Source organism: Lolium rigidum, chromosome 3 (assembly GCF_022539505.1).
Source record: "Lolium rigidum isolate FL_2022 chromosome 3, APGP_CSIRO_Lrig_0.1, whole genome shotgun sequence".
In the NCBI taxonomy this organism is placed as follows: domain Eukaryota; kingdom Viridiplantae; phylum Streptophyta; class Magnoliopsida; order Poales; family Poaceae; genus Lolium; species Lolium rigidum.
In genome coordinates this window covers 62,794,224-62,801,744 of record NC_061510.1, presented here as the reverse complement: position 1 = coordinate 62,801,744, position 7,521 = coordinate 62,794,224, and the positions used below count along the sequence as shown (strand labels likewise).

At 44.3% G+C, this 7,521-nt stretch overlaps 1 long non-coding RNA gene across 5 annotated transcripts; it reads right to left on the bottom strand.

Annotated features, from left to right (window-relative positions):
* Positions 1-1,704: 1,704 nt before the first annotated feature.
* Positions 1,705-6,230, bottom strand: LOC124701692. Of its 5 annotated transcripts, none has more exons than XR_007002173.1 (4): positions 5,783-6,230; positions 3,068-3,832; positions 2,789-2,961; positions 1,705-2,320 (listed from the first exon to the last, which is right to left on the bottom strand). It is a non-coding gene; the product is annotated as an uncharacterized LOC124701692 (long non-coding RNA). The 5 variants fall into 5 exon arrangements; XR_007002174.1 differs by lacking the exon at positions 5,783-6,230 and having other exon boundaries at positions 3,068-3,415; positions 3,515-4,924; XR_007002171.1 differs by lacking the exon at positions 5,783-6,230 and having other exon boundaries at positions 3,068-4,924.
* Between the last annotated feature and the right edge of the window lie 1,291 nt (positions 6,231-7,521).

Here is a 7,521-nt window from a genome sequence, read left to right as displayed (position 1 = left end):
GTGTATGCCAGAAAACTTAAGCTAACGCCCGAAGACGGAAATTTTGTAGCGTACTGGAGCCTTAGGCGGCAAAAACAGTACAAAGTTTTTCACGAGCGCGAGGCAAATCGTGGAAAATATATGATCAACAGTGAAAGCGGTAAAAGACTCAGGACATGAGTGAACCAATCTTAATTCATGATCATAAAATATTAAATATAAATAGGGACTTAGCTGTTTAAATGTTGCTGACGTCGGAAGCCAAGGTGGAATGAAACCGGTCACAACAAATGTGCGGACTTAACAGTCCTAGAATTTGGCCGTGACAGCTCATCACGAAGTAAAACCAGAAAAATCGGCGTAGATGTAATGATCCGGAGCTGCTTTACGCAGAATCCTCACACATTGAATCTTCGATCGGTCCAAAAGTATGCGTCCTGGCCGAGAAATTCATGCACACGGTGATTCACACGTGAAGCCTCGATTTTTTCCGCGTCAATCCTTTTCTCCATGCAATTGTAATTTTTATTACTTTTGGATCTATTTATACTACTGTTGATAATTATTAATAAATTGGTTGAATTTTCACAAAAAAGAGCATCCTACTTCATTGATAGTTGCGGTAATGCCCTAGTTGTTGTATGCGTCCATCGGTAAAATCAAGAGACAACCCTGATTCACTATGCAATATCGGTCCTATCTCGCGACTCTCGCATGTGCTTTTGAGCTTTGCAAGCCCGAACAGATAGCAACATGTACTGTGTGTTTATCTGAAGCTGACGTCCCATAGGTGGATAAGGTGCGCAATTTTGAACTGGTGGACATCCAACTTCTTGTTCGGCGTGAACTCGTAGTCCAGAAGCCTCTGGGGGTAATTAAGTTATCCGCATTATCGACGACCTTGTCATCTCGCTCCTTCTTTACAATCATAGCCGGCGAGTAGCACCCGATCTATCGGCCGACAGTGTTGGCCTCTTGGTTCGTTTCCTGACGCTCCTCTTTGACCGCCGGCGTGGTCGGTGTGCCCTGGGCGTGATTGGCTCCGTCGGCGTTTCACGGTAGGCTGAAGCAGAACTCCTCCATGATCCACGTCGTGTTCCTGCCGTCTGCAAAGCAGTAATGGAACCTCTGCTGGCCGGCGCCCGCCTGCCGCATGCCTAGGCACCTTCTTCCAGGACCATACTCATAACCGCCGTCGAGAAAGAGAGGGTGGTGGACTGGTGTTGCGTCGGGGGCATCGCGGTTGTTTCTGCATGTGCGAGGACACGAGAAGAAGAGGTCGCAGGTGATGGTGATGAGACGAGGAGGCTTGCGGCCGTGCAGCTGTTTGCAATACCAAACTCTCCAGCCCGAATAGCGGTACGACAGATGTTGAGGCGGTCAATTTTGGTTCTTGTTAGCTGTTGACGAAAATATAGAGGGTGGCATATTTTGTATTTTTTTGAACGTGTGACACTAGACATTCGCATGTTTGACCTTAACTAGTTGAATGCCCGTGCGTTGCACAGGTAACATACGTGTTTTTGGCTGTCACATATGTGCTCATATAACATAAAATGCACACACATGCAGCCTATACAATTAGTCAATCCAAGGATCAAAACCTAAAAAGTATAGACCCATGCAGATTTCCAGGATTCACCAGACGTCATGTGCTGAAATTGGTACTACCACAAAGGTAAACCAATATCATTGCTTGTTGTTGTTCAACATTGGAGAGTTAAATATGAGAACTTTGCAAATCCTCAAAATTTTGCAATAATTATTACTATACAAAACAGATACACTGAACAAGCTATGGTATAGAAAACTCACGACACTTGTATTTTTACAGGAGATTTCTCTTGCTCACTGGAATGATTCCCCTTTCAAACTATTTCTCTAAAAGTATAATCTAGCAAGATATATATGCTCGGAATTTTTACACTCAAAGTGGGAGCATCTATTGTTTTGTACCATATCCATAAATTTCCCAAGAAGATAATTTCCCAATTGCAGCGATGAGACAGATGACCACACCAGAACTTATATGAATATTATGGGGCAGTTGTTTCAAACATTAATCGACAAAGGCTCCAAAAGGGACTAAACCATTTGCATAGTTGTTCTATTTGGTAAATTCTGCACCTCAGAGTAATCCCCAAATCGGAGAATATTGTAGATTTCCTCCGTGTGCCGGTATTCTCTAGCCTACCTGAATGCCGACCAAAGTAAGCATTAAACACCAAATAGCTTGCTACAAGCTAGCAAGGAAATACAACTCCGAACAAAGCTAGCTACAACCAACTTTAACACCTGAAATGTCTCCAAATTAAGGTAGGTACAGCTAAAGGCTTAGAACCTGGAAAAATGAATAAATAAACTAAATCAGGAAATGCAAGAGAAATAATTCACATGCGATAAAATATTTCTCCAATCACAGACAACACTGTAGTTTAGAGAACTGGAGACTAACTAAGAAATTTCCTCGCTTTTTAATTTAGAGTATTTTGGCTCATTTCCTGCTAACAATCTGAAATAATGCTAACTGCAGTCGTTTCTTACAACAAACTCTGGAAATTTGAAGTAACTTATTTCTACATTAGCCACACATTGTAGCAAAATATCAACAACAGGAGCTCATTTGGTTTCATGTTTTTTAACGGTCTAGTATTCTCAAAAGAAAAGTGTCTGTGCAAAATCATATCAGATTGCTAGTCATATCACATTGAAGGAAAAAACCATATAGATATTCAGTTTTACACAGAAATGAGACCACAAGGAGAGAAAAAAAATTCCCCAAAAAAGGAGTGAAACAAGATTGGCATACCAAGCTTGATAGTTGCTGTACACTGGAGCGTCAGCGACAGCTCCCTCCGGATAAGATCCACTATCAAGGTGGTTTGTATTTCTTCCAATGTCTCGGTGCATGAGATGTCCTGCTCATCTGCAGGTGAAACACCATATCTGAATCTAACTGAAGCCTCCCTGCAGACGTTTCAGCTGCAGAAAAACAGTTTCTGTTATGTAGCTTTCTTGAACACTGTAACTTACATCTAAGCCATATCTCAATGACAGGTAGAAGGAGTAAAAATATCAGTCAATTTACCTCAGCAGACACGGCAAACCGCATCAAACCAGTGATTACATTTCAAGACCTGTAGAAGTGGTCGTTGACGGGTATCATAATCGGAAAGAGCATCAGTTTAATGCCAACCTTCCTGAAATATTGAAATGCATGTCCAACATCAGGATGACAGAGCTTCCAAGCCTGGCAAGCATAAGCAGAAGTTCTTATTAGGGAAATACATTTTATTTGACTTGGTATAATTCCTCAAAGTACTGTAAGCCTGAAGCGGAAGTTACTTTTCATTTATGTAAAACAGAGCCATGTTTTCACATACTTAATAAGAGATGTATATCTACCTGGCATTCTCCAAAAAAAAGATGTATATACCTGTAGAGTACAACCGGAGTATCGTAAATTTCTTTGTCACGTATATTCATACCTTTACACTTGTAAAGTATCACTAAATGAGTAGTTCAGAGTACTTACTTTAAGCTCATTTCTGCAAGACTCAAGAGAACACGGATCTTCCGAATTTCTTCTATATGTGGTCTCTCTCCAGTCACTTGTTCAGTAACCAGCTATAGTACAGGCTTAGAAGACCTAGAATCTAACTTTTATGGATAGAACAGGCGTACAATGTCAATGATCTTAGGACACACTATTGGTAGCAGTTTCCCATCGGTCTCAAAATACTGTGTCAAAAACAAATGAAGTTCTCTTTGTACTTTGTAACTTAAAAAGTCCAGATCTGTGGGTTCAGATAAATTTGTTAAAGAGCATCTTTCAATAGAACTTCTAACATACCTGAAAGAGCAGATAAGTTAGTGATATACACAGTTCAAACAAAAGAGAGGGAGGGAGCGATATCACCACAGCTCGTCAAAAGATTAAACATGTATTGCAGTGCTGCAAGATGCAAGAGAGTAACTGAGATATTACAGGGGCAGACAATTTCGCTAATAATGAAATAAAATAATACAATATTGTAGATAAATATCAGAACATAAGTACTGGCTAGTTCTCAGAACCTTTTAGTTTTCCAATTTACTACTATCAGACTATATAAAACAAAAGGAGGATAGAACCTGATAATTGTTCATCTTGGAAGAAAAATGAAAAATGAAACAAGCTTTTCAATGCCTTTATTTTTTGGAAAATAAAAACAATGTTTCTCGTCTTCTTGAAAATTATGGGTCTAACTAAAATTCATGTTAACAAAAAATTCTGAGAAAGGAAATCACATTAATAATGGTATAAAAGATATCACTACGGGATCCATAGTTAGAATTCCAAGAAAAGTACAGATGAATATTTTCATTTCATCAATGAGGAGCCTTTTTGCTGTACATGATAGGAAGCATTTAATTCAAAGAGGCTGCATGAAACAGGTTGGACAAACAACAACAATATGGTAGGGTTTCATGAAATAGGTTGCACAAACATGTAATTAAAAGAGGTTGCATGAAATAGATTGCACAAACAACAGCATACAAAGTACGTATGGCTGATGTTCCAAACATAATGAAGCTTTTAGTAGTGCAAAATAAATAGGATTTAGTATCTGATAGAACTTATGGTAGAATTTGTGATCGCAGATACGATACAAAGTATAATATTTTCTGTATCAGTAGATGCCAGGTCAATTATCACAGTTAAACTGAAAGAGGACTCTCCCATCAGAGATGAAGCAAGTAGGTTTTAGGCCAAAAAAAAGCCAAGCCGTGATATGCAGGATACAATCCAAAGTGATGCATTATGCATCTGTGAGATACTGCATAATGATACTACATGCGGACCAAAACAAATTTGAGTGGTCACGGAGGAGCACAAAGCCTCCCACCTGATTTTTTTTCACATTTTCAGATGAAAGGGGTGAAAACAGCCCCAAAGCAGATGCAAACAGGGGGAGGAGGGGGGGGGGGGGGTCACCTCACGCGTGGAGGCGAGGTCCAACATACATACCCAACAGAACAAGGGGAGGGGGGAGATCACGGTCGCTCGGGCTGCAGGAACGTGAGCCAGAGGTCCACGTTGCAGCGAAGTTACATGGGGAGGCGAGCGTGCCAGAGGACGGCCTCATCCCGGCAGTTCTTGCACGCTAGAGAGATTGAGGGAGCAAGCCCGTTAAACACCACGCCGTTGCGGTGTTTCCAGATGTGCCACGTGCACAAGAGCTGGAGCATCGACGCGGTGCGCGACGTTGTGGACCAAATTTGAGAAGTAAACTTAGTGAGAATAGCAAAAGGAAATGTTTCAATTTGATACGTGAAGTTGTCTGCCTGCTCAGCTTACCTGCGATATGAAAATTCCCATCCTATCCTTCTAAAACTTTACCTATTCAAAAATTTATCTATTTTGCAAGTTATAAAAACATGACATGAAAGATTTAGTAGATGGACTACAGGGCTTCATACATTTGTAGACAAAATCGATATGAAAACCACAATGGAGGTATCAGGATAGAACTCCCTAGCATATCTCTTACAGAACAGAGGGAATGCAAAGAAAATCATAGCAATAATAATTAAATTAGCACTAATCTCGTAGGAAGGAGGTAATAATCCACTTTACGGGTTCACTAAAGATATGAGTGTGAGGACTCCTTGAGCATGAGTATAGACAACATTGATATGAAATAAATCTGGGTGAAGTCACCCGAATGTATGAACAGGAAGATGCAAACGATGCCAACGAAATCGTGGATGCAGACGAAAGCATTGCTGGAGACCAGCTCCAGGTTGGGAATGGCCTCACCAAACATCTCCAAAGCTGCACTGTCATCCTCAAAAGGGGATGCCTCCAGGGCCGCGGAAACACACATGCTGGCAACTCCGTGGAAGCCGGAGGAGGCCGCGGCACTGTCCTTGTAGCCCACCTCCCATCGGGTACAGATCGAGGACGACCTCCGCACTACTGCGACGGCCTCCGAAGAACCCAGGCAGGCAAAATCGACGGTCCGTGTGCGGTCCTCCGGGCAGGGGGCGGCGGTGGTGGTGATGGGATCAAGGACGGCGGCGGTGGAGACGGAGATCAACGGGGCTGGCGGTAGTGTTTGCGATCAAGGGGCGCCGGTGGAGATGGGGATCAAGGGGGCGCTAGGGATCAAAGAGGGCGGCGGTGGTGTTGGGGATCAATGGGATGGCGGTGTTGTTGGAGATCGGGGGCGGCGATGGAGACGGGGATCAAGGGAGCGACGGTGCGGGGCGGGCCTCGGTCACGAAAGCCCAATCGTCAGACGGTTGGAGTGAACTGCGGGGTTAAAATGCAAAATATCCATGTTGACGAAACGTACCATGTACCGATTGACGACGGAACATCGTCCCCTTTTTTAAGTAGTAGAGATTGTAAAGATGGTGGATCGCATCACGCATCTGTGCTTTGCTATCGCCACGACGCTGGTCTTCGCGGGGCTCGACGTTGCTTCTGAGTTGGCCGCCGGTGACCTGCACTCATTTTATCATACATTGGTAAGTTGGCCGTTGCTCAGTTTTTTTTTTTTTTTTTTTGAAGAAAGAGGCAAAAGCTTTGCCTTTTATATTGATATAGTAGGAGCAAATATGGGAAGGCCTAGGCCAAAAGGGAAAAAGATCACATCACACAAGGTAGGACACAGGAAAAACCAGGGCTGCTAGGCGATGATCTCCGCAAGACGCTTAGCGCCGGCCAACACCCAGTTTGCGCTCTCGTCTTTGATCTTCTGAAAGATAGCCGGAGGCGATTGTTCCTTGTTGTTGAAAACCCGCGCGTTTCTCTCCTTCCGCATCTCCTGTGTAATAAGGATGACCGCAGATTGCGGACCCTGCGGATAGGCGGTGGGAGACTTTGTGATGGCGTGCCGCTTTGTAGCACAGGTCGCCCGGCCGGTCCCAAGGTCTTGGACGAGGAGGGACAGGAGAGCCACACCGCGGCCCGACGCCAAATTCCGCGGGAGAAACGACATTCGAAGAGCATGTGCCTGGCAGTCTCAGGTAGGCACCTGCAAAGCTGGCAAACCGGATGGTGTGGCCAACCCCGAACAGCAAGCCGGTCAGAGGTCCATAGCCGGTTCTGCACAACCAGCCAGGTGAAAAAGCGGCATTTTGGGGGGGGGGGGGGCCAAGTCTTCCAGACGACACGATTGAAGGAGCAAAAGGTGGATCCAAGGAATTGTGCATTGTAGGCGGAGGCCGCGGAGTAGGTGCCGTTCTCGGTAAGGGTCCAGGATATCGTGTCGTTGACCCCCTGGGAGAGCGAAAGGCCCTGGAGGCTGGAGCCTCTCCCAAAGCGAAACAAATTGGTCCATATGATCAACGGTGAAGGCTCCGGTGTCAATGTCCGCAATCCAACGGTCGTTCAGTAAGGCGTCAGCCACCACTCGCTTCTTCCTCTTGGAGACCTCGTAGATTTTAGGGGCGATAGACCTCGGTGAAGAGCCATTAAGCCAGGAAGAAGACCAGAACGAAGCTCTACGACCATCCCCGATGGAGACCTTTGTGGCGGCGTTGAAAAGGTTT